At 38.3% G+C, this 26,216-nt stretch overlaps 1 protein-coding gene across 1 annotated transcript in view; it reads right to left on the reverse strand.

Annotated features, from left to right (window-relative positions):
• Positions 1 to 26,216, reverse strand: part of LOC107222955 (collagen alpha-1(XI) chain) — a 152,346-nt gene that overhangs the window by 101,050 nt on the left and 25,080 nt on the right. The gene's annotated exons all lie outside the window — the stretch shown is intronic.

Genomic DNA, 26,216 nt, shown 5'->3' on the forward strand with positions numbered 1-26,216 from the left:
TTATCGTTGACATGCTCAACTTACTGTTTCTTATTTTATACACCCTCGTTTCTTCAACTATCTTTATCTCTTAGTCCCGGTGAGACCAACTTCTATCCAACTGTAGAAAGCAATGTGAGAGAGTTAAGAATCGGTCGATTCTTTCATCGACTTTGCCTTACAGACGATTCTAAGACGAAGAAGAAGGGGCGAGGTGTTTACATATGTAGGTAAAACAAGGATAAGTCGAGACGGACGAGGTGGAATTCTACGGATTCTATCACCCTTAATTCTCTCACGGAGGGATGTGATCACCGAACCTTACCGGCAAATCGATGTTGCGAAGTCGCTCCGTCGTTTATCGACGGCTCCGAACGCTGCGGCGTATCCTCCCATTTATTTCACCTGCCACTTTTATTCGAGTATGTATCTTAAACTTTAGCGGTTAGTAGCGGGAATAACGCGGCCGTTGGAATTGTACCGTAAAACGAGTGCAAATTATACTTTGAAGGTCCATTATTGAAAATCGTTTCAACTGCCGCCCCCCGGCCGATCCATCCGAAGAACTATTTTAATCTCAGGAAAGTTTTACTGCCCCCCGTCACTGCCAGCCAAGTCCCACCAGCGTCCATTAACGTTCAATTCATTTTACCGAGGCGACAGTAGTTAGACGTAGGATTTTTGTACCTGGAGTTAAAACGTGAAAACTAGACGTGGCTCTTGTTATAAAATAAAAAAAAAAAAAAAATACTGCTGAGTAGGGATGGAGCCAAATCAAGTTTCAAGATCAAAACACGAACGTTTTCCTAATTTATTTGCAATTTGTAAACCAAAGTTAACCCTCCGATGTGAATAATTTCGAAATAACCGTCGCCTCGTTCACCACTTTGTTACGCTTGGTCTGCGGAGGGTGTAGGGGAATAAAATTAGTGCTAATACGAGGAAATCACAGGCAGCCTTCGACGTTGTCTGCATATAACCTGCTATCTACATGTATTGAACCCCTCTGCGAAAGAACCTGCAGGGACAAATGTTCCCCCGTCGAATATACTTTTATTGCTATTCCGATTCCTGCGCCGGGTATAACGAAAGCGGTATATTTATTTTTAAACAGCAGTCGGTATACAGAAACCCAATGCCTAAGGAAAAGTGGATGGAGAGGGATGTAGGAAGAAGGAGGGAGGATGAGAGTGAGATAATCAAGTTTCCCATGACAACCGCCGGGCCCGTTTTTAAAGTTTGAAATGCCCTCTCAATATCTGATCTCATATTAGATTCCTCTTCAGTCAAGTGTAGAATACGCGATACGCAATACGATCAAATTACCTTGTTTATATCCACATGCGCTGAACGTTATTTGATGTGATTCACGAGACTCGATTTCCCGGTGTGGGATTGAAGAAGTTCACTGAGTTAATAAAATTTTTTTCCTACAATAAGACGTCTACTTTCCAATCATTTAACTTTCAATAATTTATTGGCACTGACTCACCGTCATCTAAAAATATTCGCAATTTGTAACCGAATCGAGTCGCGTGTCTAAGTCGACTTAAATTTAAACTGGTGACAGCGGTGGGATGCTGAAATTTTTTTCTACGTCACGTTAGCGAAATTTGACAGAGAATGTGACCAATGAATGCCATTTTAGAACCACAACCAGGTTAGATTTCAGAATTTGAATTCAGTTTGACGAAGTCTTCAAGTCCCGAATCGAATCCCATTTATAATTAATCGTCAGACTAATTTGCTGAGCAGTTCGGCTCTGTGATATTTGGAGACATTCCAAAGGCAGCTACTGTGAAACCGAGGACAGAGTTCCTGACTTACCAATTAAGACAGATTCTGTTATTACCCGCATGGATTTTGCTCGTAGTTAGACACCCTGATGAATGCATTGCCAGACTCACGATAGTCCGTACTTAACACACCAAGATCCGCGAGCTAGATCTTTATACACGTGAGTCGAGAACACTTAAGTATTAACGAGCACATTGGGGAATTTATTGTTGGTCAAGCTTTAGCTTTGAAGTCACAGCTTTGTTAGGAATACCTTACGTGTTTCAAGTTCAAAAGTTCGGAGGGCCTTTATTCACAATACAAAGAGGTTCTATTGAATTTTATTCCAAACTTTCTTCGAACATTCAGAAATGTCGAATTGCAATATTATAAATGGACTTGAATGAGGAAGCTGTGTGTTTTTGTTTCTACAAATACCAAGCCTGGCGTAAAAATTGTGCAATGGTCGAAATGAAAACGCGATAAGCTATTTAGAAGTGGATTACAAAAAAGTAAAACTTAGATGGTCACTACGTGAAAATGTGTTATTACTTTCATGCCAAGGACTCCTAAATTTACCGAATCGTCAATATCTGTCCCCAATTTCATTTTCACAATCGTATAATAGCGGAAATAAATGCGTTAGTCGATGTATCGTCCGTTCCAGTTGCACAGCCACCAGCTATACGGAACTTTGAACGACGGGATGTTTTTCTTGTTCCCCTAGACAGAATTCGGAGAGTGGAGATAATAATTGAGCAAATATGGGCACCCTGGTTCCCTCGACGGATCGTGAACTGTTCGCCAAGTTAAAGAACCCACCAACGGAATACTGGAAGCTTGTATGGCCGGAAGCACATCTCAGTGAACGAAGACACCACAGATATATGAGGAGGTCTTGTCACCGGGGATTCTCGAGTTTGTTGGAGGTCCAAATTATGACTATATGAACCGAATCCATTCTCTTTTTCGTCTGACAATTATTTGTTGAAAACTAAAAATGTTCAACGTAACACAACGCTTTCCCGGTGATGAGTTTCGGCATATTTGGTCAGTGCGACGGTACAATACGCGCTATAACTGACCCCGAGAACTTCTTGAGTATGTGGATATACTCATCTGCGAATCTCCAGGGTCTGCCCTCGGTTTTCATATCATTATACGAATGATGAATTCACGCTAGACTACGCAGTCAGCAACAACTTCGAATCAGGAAGCGAGTCAGAGGGAGAGAGGGAGAGGAGAGAGAAAGAGAGATGGAACCCAACGGATAGATGGACAACGTTAATTCTACATTGTAGGAAGGAAATATTAAAGAATGAAGAGTAATTGATCGATATTTGAATCGGTATCATTCCTCAAAAGAACGGATTCTCAGGCAACCGCAATAGTCAGGACTCACAAGAAGCAAGATTCAGGTCAATTTCGCTTCATAGACTATCAGTATCTTATCATACTCTGGTATTATTTATAAAAGAACGAAGTACCGTTTTTCACAGATTTCGTCCCAATCCTCTGTTAAGTTAGGATAAAATTTGTATGAAATATTTCTGAACGGTTGTTTCACCCAGAATTCCGTGTTAGTATTACTGCGATGTGAAATGTGCCCGAGGGTCGAAGGTTGTTTGCAGAAGCCGCGCGCACTACAAGCAAATAAAATATAACTCCTCGGAAGATCCGAGAGCGGATATTTGCATTATACGTTCTGGTGGAGTTGTGGCGGCGTGGCAAATGCGGGCTAGTCTATCCGACTTGTTAGATGCCACTGTGGTACAAAAGGTCCCCGATGAAAAGCGTTCAGGGATTCCAAGCTCGAGCCGCTGCTGGCTTAGGACTCCTGGAATACGTAAAAGGGGCTGCAAGGATTGCACGGAATGAAAACGGGACCGAGGAAATTATCACACATGACCGATCGAAATCGACGCAAAATATTTTGATTCCACTGGGGTGAAACTCGCACGAGTACAGCGTACATTTATTGAATAAATTTATTGCAACGTTTTGTGACGTATACTACAATCTCCAGTGGAATTCGAAACCCATTCGGTTCGGAAAACGGAGAACACTTTACGGGCATGCGGGTTTTATTTGTCGAGGAAGCGGAGCCTCGGTGGAGGTATTGAATTTTTCAACAAATTTATAGTTAACCCTCCACGGTTGAAAAGTTTCCCAATACTTCCGAGTAAACAACTCTAAACGCATGCGGCCCACGGGTATAAGCATTAATTTCGCATCACGCCTTCGCATAATTTATTCCAAACTCGAACACCGGTTATCGTTAAGGGTGCTGCTGAAACGTATTCGAATTTGCTCAAGTTGAAATGCTTACTGTGGGTAAGTTCTTGTTTGTTTTTATCCGTGTTATTCTTTCATTTAGTGTTACTGAGTTCCTTGTATTCTATTACAATAAAAGACGAGAAACAAGACTACGGGTTGTACATAAAACGTACAAATAACAAGAAAACATACACCGCGATATTTTCGCCAAGTAAAATTCCATTATCCGATGACTGTTGACTCACCGGTCAGAATGAATTACGAAATTAGAAAAAATGTGAAAAAAAAAAAAAAAAATTAGACGAGTCATCCGTCTTATCGAGTTTCTTTTACGTCGAGAAAAATTGACTGCGAGTAAAAAGCTTGTGCGAATTCAAAGATCGGTTAGATATTCATATAGGTATAAGTAACAAGTCTTTGAATGCTTGAAGCTGATCTATCTTGAAGTTCTGTTCTGAACGGATATTTTAGTACGTCCCATAGAATTATTAAAGGCTTGTGTAGTCTTTTGAAATTTGTATCGAAGTCTCATATAATCTACTGAAATCTGACGAAGTCTCGTGAGGTGATCTCTAAAGTTCTGTGTATTCTTTGTGTCCTACCAGCGAAATCTACCTAGCTAATCACAGCTTTGCATCGGCTCTCTTTCAGCATGTATTTACCCTTTCGGTCATGCATTTTTCATCTGCACCGATTTCGATGAAAATTGGTACTCGGGAGTTTTCGGGGTCGCTGATTACGAATCCGGCATTAGATTTTCAAAATTCAAAATGGTGGATCCAATATGGCGGACGTGAAATTCCAAATACTTATTAATTCTTCTAAAAATTTGTAGTCAGGGGTTTTCGGGATCGCTGATTACGAATCTGGCATTAGATTTTCAAAATTTAAAATGGCGGATCCGATATGGTGGACGTCAAGTTTTATATCTTATATCTTTCTGCTCAATATTGGCCTGAATTTAGTCGTTTGGGGGATTTTGGAATGGCTGATCACGAATCTGAAGTCATAACTTCAGAATTTCTAAATCCAAGATGGCAAATGCTATCTTATCTTTCTTTGTCTATATTCGTCTCTCTCTCTTAGCCCTACCCGGAACTAATGACGAGGACGTGGAGAGCATCTAGTTCCACTTTTTTGTTTGTTTTTTTCCTGTTTTTTTTGTGTTTTTTGTTGCTTTTTTCTGTTTTTTTACTGTTTTTATCTTCTACTTGTTTTTTTTTTTCAATATCCCTATTATGACGCACGCACGCGCATCAATGCTAATGATGAGAAACCACGGATTTTAATTATCTCAAATTCCATTTCAAATTAACTGAAATATTTATTTCTAATGTATATTTGAAGGAATATTCCTGATAAAGTAAGATTTTACGTGATTGAAATTTTTATTGTCACATTGCCCAATTGGATCGACTTTAGCGGATCCACCATTTTGAATTTTCAAAATCTGACCTCATATTCGTGATCAACGACTGAAAAAACCCCTAGATACGTATTTTCGGAGGCCTTGGTTCAATACTAGAGCTCTGAGGTGATTTTTTAAAAGGTGGGACCGTAGCGGTCCCACTATGACTGAAAGGGTTAAAAGACTTACGTAGAAACTGGGTAAAGTGTTTTTTTTTTATTTTGGCAATTCACGAAAAGATGTCTGCTTCTCGCAACCTGATACATTCCGGGTTCCCGGATTTCCTCGGTAACAAGGCATAGCTGCTGAAACATGAACATAGGGTCATGAATTCTTGAGACGATCGTCTTGATCCCTTTTATTGGATCACCCAGTATGTATATATATACATATATATATATATATGCGATGATTTTCCGGGATGGCAAAGAGCAGGATTCGGGACTCAAGGAGGGGACAAGTTTGGTGTTCTTCCAGCTGCATAATTCAGAGGAATAAATAATTTACGATGGATCCTTCCTGTACATTATGGGTGGGTAGGTATGTACATGATACGTGTATGTATCTATGCACGCTGATACGTAGCACCTTCTCCCAGAGCCGCGTTCTACTTGCTTCGAATTATTCATAATTAGTTGGCTAATACTCATGCACGCCATTTGCGAATTCAAATTCAAATTCAGATTCAAATCTCACGCTCAAATTTATGTCCTTTGCGACATTTACGGTTCTCGAAATTCTGTGTTTATTTTCGAGCACGTGATATTCAATTGAAGTTACGGTGACTATTTTGAAAACTTGCTGATGTGATTTGCAATGGTAAGAAGGTAAAATGTTTTACAAGTGTGGAAAGTAAGGGGTTTCCGATGAGTGTGAAATTTGCAGCATGAGAAAAAAAGACCCCATCGGTACGTCTGGTGAACGCTGTTTTTTGTGACACCTATGCTGTAGTAACGTTTCGATCAAACATCTGTTCACATATTATTACGTTATGATTCGTCGTGAACTAAAATTGGACAAATGTAGCGACTGGAAAGCTCCGTTTCTAAGATAATGACGAGATCGATCCCAGTCTCGGCATTTCATCACTGTTATATTTAGGCGCTGAGAGAAATTTTTAGTTCCGGTTACCGCTCAGTCCTCAACCATTTTCATTTTTCACCACATTCGAAAAATGTAGTTCCAGGTACAATATAAAAATTAGTTTTGTAGCTGTTACCAGAAAGTCTAGTATCCGTTACTATTCTTTCTCATTACGATCACTGTTACTATATTTTTTTGCAACTGTTGCGAAAATTTAATGTTTGTGCAACAATAAATTGACGTTAAAGCCTTATTTAACTGAAAAAAGTAGAGTAAACCGAACAAACCGATTTTGCGTTGCAATAACCAAAAAAGGATCGACGATAGCGCAAAATGGTTAGGCATACCTCGTTTTTCCTAATTCCATCAATATTCAAACAGTTTTTTTAACGATACCTGTTTTGCTCAATTTTTCTAGTTACTGTAACAAATGAAATTTTTCTCAGTGGGGACGGGAATTTAGTAGTACATTAAATGAACTCCGTACCCATTTATTTAATGCCTTGAATACTCCTGAGCTACTTCCGTTTTATACCAACTATCATATCTATGTGGAAATAGAGAATTTCTTGTGAAATTCGGAAAGACGCGGGTGCAATATTTTCAGTGAAAATTACAGGCTCCCATTTTGCGACATAGTACCGGGTAAAATTCTTTATATATTCAAAGTTCGCGATTATCTTTGAGACAGAAAGTGGGGGTGATATTTTTTACCCTAACGGCTTCCCGGGAATCGCTTGCGGGGAAAAGCCTGTAGGAACGGAACAAATGTCTGCCGATAAGGCGGATCCGTCATCTAGGGAAGTCGGGACCTGGCTGCCTTCACCGTAACGTACACACATGTGCACCGCGTAAGATAGCCAATTCGTTTGATGTATCGCGTCCAACTCCCACCCCCGACATCCGTTCAACTTCACGCAGTCATACGCCCGCGTTATAGGCATGTAAAACTGTAAAAGGCTGCCAAAGAACCGATTTTATCAGAAAACTGACAGAAATTATTACATCGTTTCGAAATCCCATTTTTACGGCTTTTTCTGATTTTTCTACGACGTTGTTCATTTTTTTCATCGACCAGAACGAAAGAAACGGAATTCTAGAAGCGAAGCGAGGCTACACCGATTATATATCGACGAACGATTCGGAACCGAAATCTACATATTCGTCTGCGATTTTGACATCTTCTAGTACGTATTGAGATGGTAAAATTCTGCACTTTTTAAACATCTGGCTCCTACGGTTTAGCGTAATGAATCGTTGGTCAATTTTTTAACTTTGAACAGATTGATTTGCGCGTTAGAATTTCTTGCGTAGCCTTACCGCGCGAAAAAAGTATTTTCTAAAATCTTTTTGAAGTAGAAAAGATTCGTGTATTCGATTATGATATTCGTTTGGTTCTAGATTCTCAAGAAATGTGAAGATGTCGTTCTTTCTCACAAAAACTGTCTTTTTCAACATTCGCAAATTTTTATTTCAAATTTGAAACTTATGTCTGAAACATCGTAGATATAATTCAAAATAGTTGTTTTCCTGTGTTTAAGATTCGATAAAAATTCGAATTTGAAATCGGATCCATTCAAAGTTGACAAATCGATTAACGTGTTTCTCCCAACATGAAGGAGCTAGATGTCTTAAATTTACAGAATTTTTACATACCAGTACAGACTACATAACGTCAAATTTATAGAAAAATCGAAAGTTTGTCCCTGCATCCTTTACAGATGACGATAATTTTTTTTTTTTTTTTATGGAAGTTCGAAGAGATCTCATTAGAATTTTAAAGTATTTTGAAACAACTTTTATGATAAAAAATCATCGCCAGACGCATCAACATGTAATAATTTGCAATTTGTTTTCAACCTTCGTCAAATTTTGAACCATCATTCGAAATATGAATTTTTTATATTTCCAATCAATACCGTCACCAGTCCATTTAGTTAATTGAATACTTTAGCACCAGACTCTCCAATTTTCCGGTTAAATTCTCGGTAGCGTAGAATTGGCGACATATCTCAGTTTAAAATTCACAATAACATCGTCTGCTCGTTTTTGTTCGTACAAGCAATTAGAATCCCGAACTGTGAAAAGGGTGCAAAACTAAATACGGGGATGTTATCGCTCAATGAACTCGCCAGTTGAAAATATGGTAACAATAATTTTCCGACCATGAAATTCGTGCGTTTCTGCAAGCTGCTGTTAATCCGTATACACCAAGAATGCAACGAACGACGGTTTTCTAGTCACTGCGTCGAACACGCTCGGAAAACTTTTCGCTCAACGAAAACTTCTAACGAGATATGTAATTTGATCACTTTCTCACGCGTGAAATTTACCTCCGGTTCGACGGTTTGATTTGCACGCAGAAGAAGCGGATGCTTGACACAATGCGAAACACGGATATTATATCTCGTTGAATGCACAGAATTATTGACTCAATGCTCGTAAAACTTCCGACAAGTATCAATTCGTTATTTCCCTCTCCTTTATTCACACAAACATTTCGATAAACATTTCTGAGAGTATAATTCGTTTCTCCGAAGAACGAAACGAACGTCAATGAAAATTGCGAGAAGAAATTATTCGCAAGAACTTTAACCGCCGTTTCTGCGCCTTATGGAGTATTCGGAGTTTTCTAACGACAGCTGGAAGCCGAAGGTGAGATGTCTAAAATGTGGAGAATGTGAATGAGCTCTTGGATCGGCGGGTGAAGTTGGCTGAGGTATTTTTCCGCGTCGTCAAACAGGGTCTTGAACAGAGGCTGCCGAAGAAGGTATAGAGAGCCGTGGGTAATATGCAGGTGAATATATGTGGCGTGTAGGTGGAGAGAATCGCGGGGACAAAGTTACGGTTGAGTCTGACTGGCTGTGACTCCTGGAAGCTTGCGAGAGAGCGCGAGGCCAAGCGATGATCCCTGAGGATTTCCTGACACGGATGAAAGCCAGCCAGCTACCGGGGGGTATGAGAATGAAATAAAAGAGTAGGCACGGAAGAAAGAGGGGAGAGGAATAAGGGCTGTGGGGAAAACGAGGAAGAAAGCTTCGAAGAACGACAGAAATCGCGGCATAGTTGAGGGGATAGGGGGTGGGGGTGGAGAAAAAGATAGAAGAGGAGGGGGAAGGGGAAGAACTCCCCGAGGCGTACTACCTTCGGCATGACTTCTCGGGCAAACATCCGCCTAAGCGGTAACTTCCTCTTACTGGTCTTACCCTTCCAAGTTGCGCTTCTGTTCTACATTCTTCCATGTTTGTAAGAAACTACAAGCAAACTTGAGGTACAAAGAATTCTCAGCGCCTTGACTGAGCAATGGGCTTATCCCGTGATAGGGAGCTGATACCGGAAGTTCTCGATCTCGTGATATCAACGGGAATGATCGGTAAAAATTTTCTCTGCACCTCGAAAAGTGTACCTACGGGTTTGAAAATTGGCTTGAATTTTTAAAATTCATGTCTCGACGAAGGATTATTGAATTCGATCAGGTTTCTCTTTACGTAAAGGCATGTGGATTGTGTGGATTCAAAAATTTGTTTTTTTGTTTTACAGTTGAATTAATTTATAGAAAGTATTGTCATCGATAATATCGTCAGCGATTGCTCTCGGTGACATCCTTCGCAGTGCCCAGGATATCTCAATAACGGCTGAACTGATTGAGTTTCAATTTTGAATGAAAATTGTTGGATTGCTTGTCTTTTTTGCGGCAATCATATTTCTGTTCATTCGTCATATTTTATTCGTGGACTGGATGAAATCGCCGAATATTTTTATGCGATAAATCGAATTCCAACTTCGGGTCTTTGCTATTTTGCTGAAAACGAAAAAACCGACCGTGGCAAAAAGTAAATTGCTCAAGAACAGTTTCAAATTTGAAGTTAAGCCGTTTTTGAAATATCGCGGGCACTACTAAATGTGTTACCGAAAGATACAGGGAGGAGTTCAAAATAGCGAACCAGCCGCTTAAACAGTTTTAGTCATCGTTGAAAATATTTTCCCAACCGTGAACATTAGTAAAATGTACCATCCGAACTCTGGAGCTGTCTTGGAAGTCAAGTTGCACCAGGAAGCGGACTCAGAACTCAGGATCCAGGAGGTATAGAACCCGGTACTCGCAATTTGCGGAGCGCGATTCTCATACGTCCGCTCAACTGCGCGGTTGTTTCCGGACTGAGGAATTCGGCTAGCTGATTTTCGTCGCCGACGATTACTATAGAACGATGACGTCACGAGAAAAAAAATTTTGGGTGACGTCACTTTCTGAACATCCGAACAGCCGAACATCCAAACATTGGTTTCGAACTCTAATACTATGTATGATTAATGGCGGATTTTATGTCATGTAGTTCACACTATAGTTATTCTAAGTATTACAATGTAAGATATACTGTCTTTGCAACAAAGTGACGCAAACAGATCTAGGCTGAATCCATCTCGAATCATGCAGGCCAGTGGAGATCATATTCCATAATTGCTCGTAACTGAAGTATATTCTTCCCGAGCCAAAATATGTAGACACGTGTATTTTTTTATTAGCCAAACAAATTTATCACACACGATAACGATTTTTAAAAATTACGAGTCGAGTATAGTTTTTTTCTGTGTTTAACGTAGAATTTCTGAAAAGTAACCACCAATTTTGCAATTTTCGAGCTTTACCAAAAATTTTTGTTTTGGAATACGTAGAATCTCACCGTCCGTCGAATCAGATATCAAAATCCAAAAATTTTGCAAAATTGCGAGAAATCTAGAGACAAACAAAAACAAAGAATCGTTTTTCTGAAAAAGGCCTCTTTTGATTTTTCTGAACACTTCGTTTGTTTTCGTGGAAAATACACACTATATTATACCCTACGAACGGCAATATCGATTTGTTATTATTTTCCGAGATATCGATTGTCTTAATTAATTTCGTTTGGCAGTCGTATTTACATTACAACGCAACGAAAAGTGTGAATACGAATGTTTCATTTTGCTGATTCGGAAAGATTAATAAAATAAAATAATTATAGCAATGAAATGTAGGTTTTTTTTGTTGTTTGTTTTTTTTTTTTCACCAAACGAATGGAAACTTCAGTAAGTTCGTAAATGGAATCTATTAAATCCGATAAAATCTTTCCGTTTCCTCAAGAAATCTTGTACTTGATATAAAATATATTGACAACTCACGGAATGGAATTTTCGAAATGTTAAAGAATTTTCCAAGATCCGTGAGAGTTAAGATGCAACGAATCTCATTCAAGTTCTTGGAATGTGAAAAACTGTAAAGAACGACTTGAAATCTTACACAGTTGAAAATTTGACAAAATCTTTAAAAGTTCAGAAAATTTATAAATTCTATCAAACTCTGTGAACACCTGAAGTCTATTTATATGATTTGTAAGATCGTAACAATCCCACGAAGTTTACTAAAGCCTTCTAAAGTCCCCAGCAAAATAAGATCACATGAAATGCATCAAAGTTTCGATCTAGAATTCTGTGTCTTTCCATCAAAAGCTTCAATTCGAGCAAAAGGATTCTGAAAACCCGATGAAAATTCCCCGTTTACATATTTGAATCCTAATGTGAATCACCGTGCAAGCAATACTCTTTTTGATTTCCCTCCAGACGAATAAATACCTTCATTTGTCTCCAGCCAATATTTTTTTATAGCAAAAACGTTTAATCGGGCATAAGATAATCCTTGTACGGAGAATTACAAGTGAAGGATATTTCTGGTTTTAGGGAAGTTACACGTATGTCGCGGGACATATCTGCACGCTCAGCATCATAAACTTGAGCTTGGAGAGGTTATCTTCTTCGGACTGCCTGAGAGCTTGCGGATGCTGTGCCTCCGGGGTGCAGCCCGGGGGAATCCCGTGGGTAACGCCATCCCGTTTTTATTCGATCCGAGGTTTTATTAGAGCAGACGCAGATGTCATATCGGACCCCAGGGTTTGCCGTTGTGATGCTTGTTCCCGCTATGTTTCAGACTTATATCTATGGATATATTACGATCCATCTTGACCAAATATCACCGGCGATCATTCTCCTCGCTCATCGCATGTGTCCCCCCCCCCCTCCCATTCCGTCAATGTTGGATATTGTTTGTGGAAAATGCAGGATTTTCACTTCCGTCGATATTCCGTGTAGGAATTGACGATTCTTTTTTTTTATGTTATTGCAATACTTTTATGCCTGATTTTTCCACTGAAATTCTTATTCTGCAAAAGTGTCGTGAAACGTAATCACTGCAGTTCGTTTTAGATCGCACGGGTTGTAGGTTTGTTGGAACGTGACTCCGACTAATATGAAAGTTCAAAATAGTTGTCTGAGCACCGCTGAGTATAATGCGACATAAAATGCTTTTTTTCCGATACAGGCATGAAAAAGACACTTTTCGATGCATGTTTTCGATCCGTAAGGTGTCACTTTATATGGCCAACTTCGGAACTGCCTGATAAAGTCTTTATACGGCAGTTCTGACTGCTGTTGCGTGGGCCAACGCTCGGATCTCAACTTGGGTCAAAATGACTTTTAATCTTTTGCCGGAAAAAATATAATATGCGGCTCGCCCGTAATCTGTTTTTTTTTTTTTTGTTTTGTAACATTCAGTTTACGGATATGACACATAATATATAAATCTAAATACTAATCTCAAATTTCGTAATGAATTTGAATTCGAATTACAAAAATAATGGTATATTGTGTTACAAGTGTGGAAAGTAGGTGGTTTTCGATGAGTGTGAAATTTGCAACGTTAGACGAAAAGGCGCCCATCGGCACGTTAAACACACGCTGTTTTTGCAACATCTATGAAGAAAAGATTGATTTGAGAAGCATCGGTGATGTAACTTACGCTCAATGACACAGTGCGTAAAATTGAGTTACGTGGAACTGCGCTTGCGCCAAACAAATCTCGTCTGTGTAAGATCGAGCACATTAATTGGGCGCATGCGCCATCGCTGTTTTACCGCACAGTTTGGAAATGGCGCATTTTATGCACGCTTCACAGATTTCGAAATTCCCACTTTCGAAAGTAGCGGAAAAAGAATTGTTTCGTTGATGGTATTTAGTACGGAAAACACAGCATAAAATTTTCAACTGAATTACGAAACGCAACAGTGAAACGTATACTTGAAATATATGGGCGATTCTCTTTGAATGCAATTAATTTTTGCAATAATTCCAACTGTTACACATTTTGAAAAAAAAGTTTACAAAGATTTTGAGAGCGTGATGATTGCTAATAAGGTTAGGGGTGAATTCCGCCACACCGAGATAATTTACCAATCTTCTTGCCTTTTTCGAAACTGTTCTTAAATCTTGCGGTATCATCCAAAAAGCGTCGAAAATCTTTGATTTTTTTAATAATTCAAAGTAATAAAAAGTTTTCTTGAATAACCCTCATCAATGGTAATTGCGATTTCAACAGGGCATCAAAACATTCTTTATAGCTCGAGCGAAGCGTCAACGTGTAAAAAGTATATTAGTTTTTCCGTGCGATTACTGAGAAGTGAGTGAAATAAAATAGAGCCTATATTTCTCTGGAGGAAATGTACTTTCCGATGGTAAAGGAATTACGGAAATTGGTCGAGCAAATTGGTTTGAAATCATGGAAAACAAACAAAACACAAACAAATACTCACTTTTTGTAATAATACTATAAAAATTGATGTGAACGAGTTTTTATTTAACGTTGTGCTCAAAAAGTTTCCTTTTGTTGGGATATTTGGGATAAAATCTTTCCACCCCGCGGAATATCCACGCGCTTTCAATCTGTGCAATAGCCATTCAGACTAGTAACGAATCATGAAAAGCTCCAGGCATGAGTCAAACTTGAAGGTGCTCAGCCGCCTTAAAGTTCGTTAAAGAAACAAGGCGAATCTACACGTACTTGTATCTCCGGAGACTTTGACCGAAAATTAGGGCATGAGGCAAAAGCCGGGACGACACGAAAGGTGAGAAGGCTACAGAAAGGTTAGTGACTTCTTTCAACGAGAGCCTGGAAACTTAGTCCAACCCGTAGCACACCTACAATTAGACGGTCACGCTCATTACTTGGCTTGACTGCGGCCACACCGCAGTAACAACAATCTCGTGCCATCATCATTCCCCTACGATTTTGTGGACCATTTCATCCTCATCTGTTTATTTACGGTGCTACATATTCCAAGAGCCGCGGTTGGCTGAGTGAGTCAATTTACGTAAAAAAGAAGAGCCTTCCCTCCTTTTTCTGAAAAAATACTAGTTCTTAACAAGCTTGGAGAATTTTATTCAAAAAAAAAAAAAAAGTAGTGAAATTACAAATAAAAGCTTGGACGGGAACTTTTCGTTTCAAATCAATTTAAGCTCATAGTTATAAGTCTGGTAGATTTGTTTCTTTTACTCGACGATGGTTAAAATATTGCTATTTTTTAAATCGAAGTCGTTGTCAGTACAGCTTTGAAAAATTGAACTTCTTTCGAAAGCATCATGATGAAAAGATTTCATGAGAAAAGGAAGAAGAAAGAGAGTGTAATACAATTAGTGGGACTGTAGAAAATAATCTTCTGAACAAAATAAGCCATCACCGTACGGAGTCAAAGGAATATACATATTAAGATTTTTACTGTTTTTGAAGTGATTTGAAATGGAAAGAAGATATCCAAGCTCTGGTTTATGATTTTGTTTTTTTCTTCAATTTTTAAGATAATCTTCGTAACTTCCGGATGTATGAATTTGATAAATCCTCAATGTCCGACTATTTCGTAATGAAGTGAGCGTAAAAGTAGTGATTTTGTTTCACCAACTTCCTCAACAATTTGCCTTGTATAACTTCATTTTAAATCCAAAGGCTAACAATAAAGATATTATGCAACACATATCGATGAAGAAAGCCTTGAGAAATTCAATTTTGAGTCAGACATTTTTGATTCGGTGACGTGATTCTAGAAAAATAGCAATATTTCACTACTACATACTTTTTTTTGTATATTTCTGATTATCTACAATTTTATTAAAACTTTATGACTTTTTTTTAGGTTATTAGTCGCAGTCCAATTCGTTTTTTCACTACGCGAAGGGTTCACGCGTTTTATTCTGGCACTGGATCCAAAAGAATCTCGACCCTCGAACTGATTAAATTTTTTTTCTCGACTACCTTGTACTATACGCAAAGGTATAGAATAATGTTATATAATCATTACCGTGTCTTTCAAAAGCTTTTTTCAACACGGTGTAGAAATTTTTTACGTATTAAAAGACATGAGAACTTCACTCTTCGTTCTTCTAATACTTTAGCAAGTCACTAACAACGACGATGCAGAATTGTTCTAAACATTTTTGATAAATTTTGTTTTTTGCATCAACGCAGAGAAGTATTTGGTGTAAACAGATCTTGGGATCGAATTACCACCTTGAATTGGCTAGTATTATACCTGTCAGGCATCGCCTGGAGCTGCGTAATTAATTCTTGGACCATATCTTTGGTCCCCTGTAGTCCAAGTCCACAAATGTAACAGGCCAGCTATCATTCAACCTGATAATCTTGTATTCAAGAGGGCGGAAGATGGATCGAGGGTCATCAGAAATGAGAAGAACCAAGGCATGTGCAGACCCAACAGTTCTGAAGTCATTCGAGTTGTTGCTTACATGTTTCTGCGAAATCCATCACGTTTATTAACGAGGAAAAAGTGTCGCGATTCTGCAACTGAAGCGCATTTCGGGTTGACTACATAAAGTTACTTTTCCATCCAGAGTTTCAACATCCGATGGTTGGAACAGGAATAATGCAGCTTCCAGAGCTTTATCAATCTACTTCTTGTCTTTTTCTTCCTGTTGGCTACCTCCACTTGTGGTACTTGGAAACAATTATAAGTGTAAAGATTGTTTTCTGAACATTGCAAAAGTGAAACCAATCCGAGAAGAACGTTCATTCGAACACCAATCTGATGGACAACTCAAAAATATTTGTTTCAAATAGACTCAAGGTGCAAGAAGAACTGATTCTTGCATGGTCGTTAATTTTGATCTTCACATGACGCAGCTCTTTTGTAAATACTCGTGGTTATGGCGACGATTAGTTCTTTCAAAATAACATTCTATGACTACTATTGTAGTCTTTTAATGAAGGAAGTCTTCAGAAAATATTCGAATCTAAAAATTGAAAAACTATTCACCAGACTTTCTCAGTTAGCTTAGACGTTTATTTCCACATTTTATAGTTAGCGGTACTTGAAGTAATCTCTGTAGATTTTTTGGAATTTTAAATCAATCCCATTCGGAGATGAATATATTTATTTTTTTTTTCTTTGTAATCCATATAACTTGTATTGAGTAATGATAAGAAAAAGAAGGTGTTGATACCAAATGCATATCGGTTTTCCTTGCACTGTGTAACGCACTAGGTTTTATATTTCTATTCTCAATACAAAATTGCAAATTGTTTTGAGTAGCAATCATTTGAATTGAATTTCTGCCACTCACTCGGACACATTTTCCCTCACTTGGACATTTTTTCACCGCACTCTTGAATTTCATGCGATCAGTAAATCATACAAACGTAAATAACCAACGGAAGAATCGAAACTGTGAGCATCAGTTATCTAACGGATTTGAAATTTTTGCCCCAAACTCTCAGCACGAAATTTCATCAAAGTAGTTTAATTCGTGATAAATTATCCTTGAATGAAATTGGTTTAGTTATATTATAAAGGATAAACTTTCGTGCAAATCCAGGGGTTCAGGGTTGAAAAGTTTCGTTCTCGGACAAGTTTCTCTTTCTTTTTCAATTTCTTACGCAACTAATTTTGCCCGGGCTATATCGCCTCCCGTAAAAGGAGAAACAAAGGATATAAAAAAGAAACAAAAAAAAAAAGTTTTCAGACCATACTATACACACAGGCGAAATATTTTTCACGGGTTAAAAAACATAGGGTGTGTCCCGCGGGACCGTTTACACGCCCGTTTGTCCCTCTGGGATGCTTCTGGTGCCTACTTGATGCCTCCTCGTTACCGAGAGCGCCAGAAATCAGATCCCTCGAGGGTTGCAGAGTCGACGCTACAGGGTCTGCCACGAACAATTAAGTAACAGCCCGGTGATCCCGACGTTAGTCTCATGCATGCGAAGATCCACCAGAGAGAGGGACGAACGCCTGCGTACGAATCCGAGTTTTAATTAAATCGGGCCTGGCAGGCCGCCGGTCCGAGCTTGACGGCATAATCAAAGCCTAATTACATGTTTAGGTCGGAGCTTAGTTCCCCAACAATTACCAGGCTGCTTGACACTCCCTTTAGAAACTAGCCAATAAAACTTGCGAAAACTGACCGTGTGGGATACGGCGAATTTATATCTGTGCATTAGATTGTTACATTTGGTATTAGATTTTACTTTTCTTGTTTCTTACCCCCACCTGAGATGCAATTCAATTTCGTATTTCCGGGGCACGCGGTTTCTCAGATCTGAGCAAAATTTTGAAAACTACGAAGTAATGAATATATTGAGACATCAAATATTTACCACTTGGAAATATTTGTAATTATTATTCGAAATTACTTATCTTCTGGTATAAATAAAACTCCATTTTCAACAGCAGCTGAAAAGTTTTGTTACAATTCACAAGATTGTTCTGACATGTACGAATTTAAAAAAAACGGACGCTTCTGAAATCGCAAATTAACCGAGAAATCAACTCATATTTCACGTGCAAGGGTTGTTAAAAAAAAAATATCAAAGGGAATGAGGCTATATTTTTGACTAGGACTGGAATATTCAAAATTGCGGATCGAATACAAAATTTCGATTTCCGATCTTGATTGATACCAATTGAAATTGCCCCCTCATACAAAATACGTGATAGGGTTTGATTAAAATTTCATTAAAAAAAAGGGAACGATTAAACAAAATACGCATTTTTCACATACCTAAGATATTGCTTCTCCAAGGCGGAACCTAAAATACAATTGAAAAATTTCCTTCGTGATGAATAATTAGTTTCATTTCTGTCTATTTATGAAAGATCATTTGTACTAATTCTCATCACAATATTACATACACATATTACATATCCATTCCCTGAGCAGAGTGGAATATCTTATTTCCGCTGTAGCACAGACATTACAGATAAATCTATCGACCTCTCCCCTGATGGAACGAAAATTGGCCTCTCTCTGGATGTTCAATTCAGACCCATCAGCGTCCCGGAGTTTCTCAGAGACTTTACCTTGAGGCTTGAAAGATGACTCGATGACGCGAGTTGGATCGAACAGACGAAAAATTGGTAGAAGAACCTTGGGTGGGAGGAAAATAGTAGGAAGATGGTGAAGGTGGGAGAGGAGGAGAGGAACAGACAGACAGACAATCCGATGATTGCGAAAAGCGATTCCCATGGGAAAGATATGGGACGAGGGTGGGTATCGCGCCATTACAGGGTGGTGGCCCCGGACCACCCCCTCCATCGTTCTCCGAAGAACCCCGAAGAGACCAGCCTCGCACTTACGCGAATATGACACGCGAGAGGGCTGCTTAAAATTCAGGGTGCGCGTAAAGTCGTGATTGTCTCCATAAGTCTCGGCTGTAGATAAAACCTTTTATTCGTAAAGGAGTCATGGCGGTCTGCGGCTGGTTTCTACACTCGTACGTCTCTCTTTTTCACGGAGTTTCACTCCCCCCACCGCCAACCGCCGAACGATTTTACGAGACGTATTATACAGATACCGAGATTTGCATGCAGACGTTTTTTTCTTGCTCTTATTTATACGGGTTTCGGTTTTATTCCAGGCCGCGGAACGCGCGCGAGAAAAAAAAAAAAAAAAAAATTACCCAAATTCATACTTTGATCGATGTTCGCGTCAAGACTCGTGTTTGAAGTAAAAAATTGAACTTGGAAGTGGGTTTCTTTTTAGTTATAAAATTTTCAAATATTTATGAGAGAAACGAATGTTGTGTCAAACACAGAATTTGAGTGAAATTGAAGATTCGAATTTTGTAGAAAATTTCTTCACAGGTACATGTAAAAGGTTTCTTCCCCGTGAAGAGAATCACGAGTTTTATTACAATTTCGTCGGTTTCTTTATCACGGAGGAAAAAAATTCTACCTACGACGAACAAAAGTTTTTTTTTCGAAGATATAACTCAATGAAAAATTGAAATTGTAAATTTTACTAAAATGTTTCGCTGGGTATTTTTCTCCGTAATGAATCTGATTTCTCAAAAACCGTGCATTTTACAATAGAACAATCTGAATACCTTGAAAATAAATCTCCGTTATCGAAAGTGACGTTTTTCACAATTTCCAATTTTCACCATTCGGATATCTGTTATAAAAAAAAAAAAAAAAAAAAAAAAAAAAACACACAAATTGACTGGGAACAAACAACAATGTTTGCTTTTCTACTAACAGTACACAGTGTGTACATCTATTGTGACACGTCGACTCCAAGCCTTTGAAAACACGCAAACCGGGAATGAATACATTTTCGAGTGATTCAGCCGACTTCAGACCAGAACTAGAACCCCTGTATTAATTCAGGCAGACTTTCAAAGCTGTATCTCTGTCAGAGTCTAATTAATTATCATCTCCGCTACCTGTTCGCCGGCTTGTTTCCAACATCCTTCCAAAACTCGTTTCATTATTCGAGGCTAAGCAAATACGGCTAAAACAGCACCGTTCGAGCTTTGCGATAATTTGAATATCCATACTTCGAAACCGAACGCGTAAAACATCGATAAAAGTTGTATCTCATCAGCGATTTTCAAATCTTCGGCTCTGCCGCGCGACTCTTCATTTTGCTGTAGTTGAAATTTCAGGAGAATCACAAGCATTAAACTTGTTAAAGTTCAAGTTGTTATTTGAGGCCGAGGTGGAACCGGATTCACAGTCTAGCGTCCGCAATGCCACACCCTGAAATTAGTTTAGCGCCTGTGGTCGGGTTCATTCATGCTGAATTGCGTAGGTAATACAGTTCGTTACGGTGGATTGATCGAAGTTGACGCTTCTCAAATCGAAACCGGTCACCGGAGCTTGTTCAAAGCTTGAATCTGGCAATAATCAGCCGAGTCATTGGAATCGCGATAACATTCGCTTCCATTTCCGTTTTTTTTTTTTTTTTTTATTTATTTATTTATTTTTTATTGCAATCGTTTTTGTTCTTTTACTTCATTTTATCTCTTTTATTTACCCGACCCTCGGTGATCTCTGTCGATGTTTTATAACACATGGCTACAACAACGTATCGCGTACGTTACACATTGATCGAAAAAATGTAATCCACCGATCTGACAATGAGCGATACAGTCTACAGCTCCATTATTTTTTGCGTCGTATTTACCCTCCGAAATACGTTTTGTTACTCGGGTAATATCTGGTCGAATAATTATTACGGTCATTGCAGATTTTTTCCGCGTGATAACGGTCGAGATTCTTCGATGGTTGGTTGTTGCGTGAAAAAATTCTCCTTCGCAAAAAGGAGAAATTCCAGGCTTTAGAGAAATTTTTTAAACGAATTCGTAGGTCCGCACAATGTCGGAAGACCTCGCGGGAATTTTTAGACTTCAGAAATGCAAGTCTTCATATTTTAAACAGATTTATCAATTTGCTCAAAGAGTTGGATTGATTTTCGGTGATTAGCGTGCAAATTCGAATCGATCAGATGCTGTTATTATTGAAAAACTATAAAGTAACGCATGTAAATATTCTTTCCATACGTAAATACGGTTTTCAACATCTGACACACTGCTCGGGCCACAATCACCACTCTTCCAATCGTTCAAGCATTCTATCGATTTAGGCAATACACGCTCCTGAGATTTAAATAAACCGAACATAGTTCGTGAAAACAAGAAATTTTTTTGAATGAAAAACGAATCTCGAGAATCGTGATGGATATCGATAGTTTTTTCATCATTTTTTCCATCGAATAAATCTAAAATTTCGCCGATCTTTAAACACTTCCACTGATTTTGTAAGTGTACGAAGATGAATTTTCTGGAGATTGCTTGAATTATAAATTGTACTTGAACAATACGAGGGAAGTTTATTTTTAAACTTCTACCAGTGGTATTTAAGGACGAAATTACTCTTTTCAAATCGTTTAAGCGACTTCCACCGAATTCTCGAGCCTCGGGAGTATACGCGTGAATTTGGAAGTTCCAACTCGTTCATCAACGCTAGCCTGCAAATTGTGTAACACACTTGTAAGGCAGCATCCTTCGCTGACAGCTACTGACAAGATTTTTTCTCGGCAGCAAAATGATGAACGGAGGCTACGTTCGACGGCTGTTTCCAACGCAAAAACGCCTCGTTGAGACTGACTGACGACTGACAGCCGCAGGCAGACGACTAAACTAATCTAATTCAGATATTCCTTTGCCTGGTTTCTTCACCGTGCCCGAGCGATCTGAGTTTTTTAATTTGTTTCCTTGTTTTTTTTTTTTTTTTTTTTTTTTTTTTTATCTTCTATGAAAAGTTAACTTTTCGATGTTTAAAATAACAACGAAATACTCGATTTTTGAACGATTTCTAAAAATATATTAAGCTTCTTCGATGAAGATGACATCGATTAAAGGATGTAAAAAGGATAGTGAAAAATTCTTCCGATTAGTCTTAATATGAAAAAATCATTATTCAAACTTCCAATCTTGTGTTTAATTAAGTAAATTAAATACAAAAATGTTTACGCAGGTTTTCTTTCCGCGAGGATCTTTGTCGCGTTTTCAAATTATATTGCATAAGCTGTGATCGAGTCATTGAGTAACAATTTTTTTTTTCACCCCGATTTTTTCCGTCACCCTCGGTATTTGAGAACGTAGAACTCACAGATTAAATCATGATTATGTTAGATTGGCTTTAGTTTTTATGTTATTGTTGTATTATATTTGAGACGACTCAATGTTTACAGGCAAATATCTCTTAATCGGTTAGAGTTAGAAAAATTCTATCTCGATACTTTTTTATAAAGCGTGAAATTTTCTATAATAATCTGTATTTAGATAGTTTATAAGTCAAGCCGTTTACGAGAAAAATAATTCAAAAATTGTCGAATTTTATTTGGGTCTTATTTAAATGGAAGATGGAAAAAATTAAGTAGGCACATCTAAATATCAATATTACGAGCTCATATTTGCCTGAGATATTCTATTTGAGATGCTCTACCGAAATTTTGACGCGCGTTTGAAAGAAAATAAATTTCTTTTTCTTTGGAACACTCTTACGGCGGGAACAACAAAGTATCATGTTTTTTATTTTTATTTTTTTTTTTTGCTCCTTTCGTCCGAACAGATTAGGTTTAATTAAATCCATTGATAGCACTTGGATATTAAAAAAAAAAAATCGAATTTTCTATCTAAATATTGCTTTTTTGAGTCATATGTGAAAATGTTGATAAAATAAATAACTAGAGCCAATGTTTAGATCATGAATCACTCAAACTCAATTTTCTCGGTGGGAATGGTCATTCACCTGTCGTAGGAATCAATCAGAATTCATCAAAACCTCGAGTTGCAGCTAATTCTGTTACCCGATAATAGATTTCTCAGAAGTAATGACCACTTGAGTACTCAGTTGAGTATAGAAACTAGCGAAATCGTGTCTGAATGTTTCATTGATTTACTCGTGTATTATTTATCGATCGATCGAAATTTTTCAGGTACACCAATTGTAATAAATTCCTGGTTCAGTCTTCTTATTCTAATCACGTACATGGGATGCATTTTTGTATGGTAACTTTTTATCATTTTCAACTGCATTCGCCGGAATAGTTTGCCAACTTTTCAATATTCGCTCATTGACTAGACCTATAATTTTTCCGGCGTGATAAGATTACAATTATCTTTCAAACCCATTAAATAACGCAAGAATTTCCTTAACGCGACGATGCCCAAGGCAGTAAAAAACTTTAGCGGTTCCGCATGACCCGTCCTGTTGGTTTAATTTCTTCCTTTCTTCCCCTGATCCGCAATCGGCTATCGCGACAATCTTTACTGCAAGTCTGAACGAGTTCGTCGAATCGAGAAGTTGAAAAAGAAGATAACGAAGGTGAAACGCAAGAAATGATGAGGGCCCCTGGCCCTAGAATTCAGTGATTAGACTCGGTCGAGGATCAGCCGAATGACGCGGCCGTTTCCACGCATTCCGGCGGCCCAGACGAAGGTGGCAACGAAATTTCATCGTCGTTTCGAGTGGCCCGTGTTCTGTGCTCGCGTGTATTCTACACACGCGAGATACACGCGTGTGAAATATTACAAAGTCTTGAAGCGGTGATTGTGAAGACTTAAACTGTCGGCTGAATCCAGCCGGCAACGTCTTCATAAGAAAAATACGGCCACAAGTCGAGAAAGAAAATTGTTTGAAATATCTCGAAAAATAATACATCAAAACAGAAACTTCCAGGGACTGATTTTGCAGTGAGGATAAACGTTTCACGGAATGCACTGAGAGAAATTTTTATCTCAGGCTACCGCTCAGTCCTTAACTATTTTCATTTTTTACCACAATCGAAAAATATAGTTCCAGGTAGAAAATGGAAATTAGATTTCTAGCTGTTGCCGGAAAGTCTGGTATCCGTTACTATTCTTTCTCATTAAGATCACTGTTGCTATATTTTCTTGTAACTGTTGCTTGTGCAACAATAAATTGACGTTGAAGCCTCATTTGACTAAAAAAGTAGAGTAAAGCTCAGAAGCTGATTTTTCGTTGCAATTACCAAAAACGGATCGACGATAGCGCAAAATGTTTACGCGTACCTCGTTTTTCGTAATTCCAACAATATTCAAACAGTTCTTTTAACGACACCTGTTTTACTCAATTTTCCTCAGTGTGGTTTCAATGAGTATTAAATATCGGGAGATTTGGAAGATTCGGTTCTACTTTTAGCTTATTTGTTTTTACGTTGCAAACGCGACGCGGGAAGGGCGGATACAAATGAGGGCAGAAATGAGGATGAACGTTATCGCTTATCCTGCGGGAGCTATTCGTCCCAGCCTCTCTGATAAGAGAACACACTGCTCACCTCGCCTCGCTTCGCCAAACTCGAGCCTGCAGCAATGGCAGCGGAATGGAACCTCGAGGACAACGCCCTCGAATCGCCTCTGGCATTAGGACAACGAGGCATGGCCGTTGATTGAGAATCCCTGTCGGAGAATCTCTTAAGCCCCACTTGACCTGTAATTGCGGAATGAGAATTTTCCAAATAGTTTCGGGGCGAACAACTGACCGATACGAGGTTCGCGGCCCGAGGTTGTCTATCTAAGGAGATCATGCTTCCACCTTTACCGACCGAGCAAGCTCACCCTTTTTCTTCCTATATTAAATAAAGGAACGGAAGGGGCACAAATTTTGACGATGCACGGCGATTTTGCAACGGAATTCGGGAAAGTTACTCGTATCCCAAAAATCGTCAAAAAAAATGTGTGGCTTTTTTTCCCGCATTTCAGGGACCAAAAAGTGCATAGTTGAGATACTTTGAGCGATTCCGAAAAGAATGGGGAATAAAATGAGCCATCGTGGGACTATTTTATGCTATGTTGAGGTCGCTGAACGAAAACTAGGGATTAAAATAATGTCGTAAAGAAAAGATGTTCTGTGATTTAAATTGAAATTGAATTTAACGTGAGTCGAAATGAGTGAGTACAAAGTAAGCCAACCGACTGAAAGCTGGAAGTAATTATTCAAAATTTGAAGAGCACGATTTTTTTACATACTAAATCAAATTCACGCAATATTACGTAAATTTTTTTTACCCGACTTTAATGTTCCGTTATATACGGGTTTAAAAAAAAACCATTTCCGATACGAGGAAATTAAAAAAATCTGAAAAAAATTCACAGAGAGTACCCTTAAGTAGTACTACTATATAAACAATTATGCATTGAGAAAAATTTTGATTGTTACAGTAACTAGAAAAATTCAGTAAAACAAATATCGTTAAAAAAAACTGTTTGAATATTGTTGGAATTAAGAAAATCGAGGTACGCGTAAATATTTTGCGCTATTGTCGATCCTTTTTTGGTTATTGCAACGCAAAATCAGTTTATGAGGTTTACTCTACTTTTTCAGTTAAACAAGGCTTTAACGTCAATTTGTTGTTTCACAAGCATTAAATTTTCGCAACAGTTACAAGAAAATATAGTAACAGTGATCGTAATGAGAAAGAATAGTAACGGATGCTAGACTTTCTGGTAACAGCTAGAAAACTAATTTTCATTTTGTACCTAGAACTATATTTTTCGACTGTGGTAAAGAATGAAAATAGTTAAGGACTGAGTGGTCACCGGAACTAAAAATTCCTCTCAGTGTGGAACAGATCCAAGAGGATAAAATAAAGAGACATTATTATAACAATGAATTTTGATTCTGTTTGTACGAATTGCGTGGGATTTTGTTAAATATCGTGAGAATTTAGTCAAATTTTTTGAAACAAATTTCTCGACAAAGTTTTTGGATTGACTGTGTACGAAGAGAGCCGATGCTGCTTCTACAATGACAGCAATTTATCAGATAGCTCTGCAGTTTTATTGTAAGAAAGTGATTAGACAGCTCTGACAGTAAAATGGAAGAAAATTGTAACATATCGCTGTGATAGCTCCTTATTTTGATCGAACGAATAATACTTTTTACCAGTGACTGACGATACAATAAAACTACGAGCAATCTTTTAACTCTTCTACACTTAATTTTATGTTACCGCGGCGAATAGCTGCAGAATAATTAAGATCAACCGCAACTATATCAAAGGTCACCGTTTCCGA

The sequence above is a fragment of the Neodiprion lecontei genome, chromosome 2 (assembly GCF_021901455.1).
Source record: "Neodiprion lecontei isolate iyNeoLeco1 chromosome 2, iyNeoLeco1.1, whole genome shotgun sequence".
Taxonomy (NCBI): domain Eukaryota; kingdom Metazoa; phylum Arthropoda; class Insecta; order Hymenoptera; family Diprionidae; genus Neodiprion; species Neodiprion lecontei.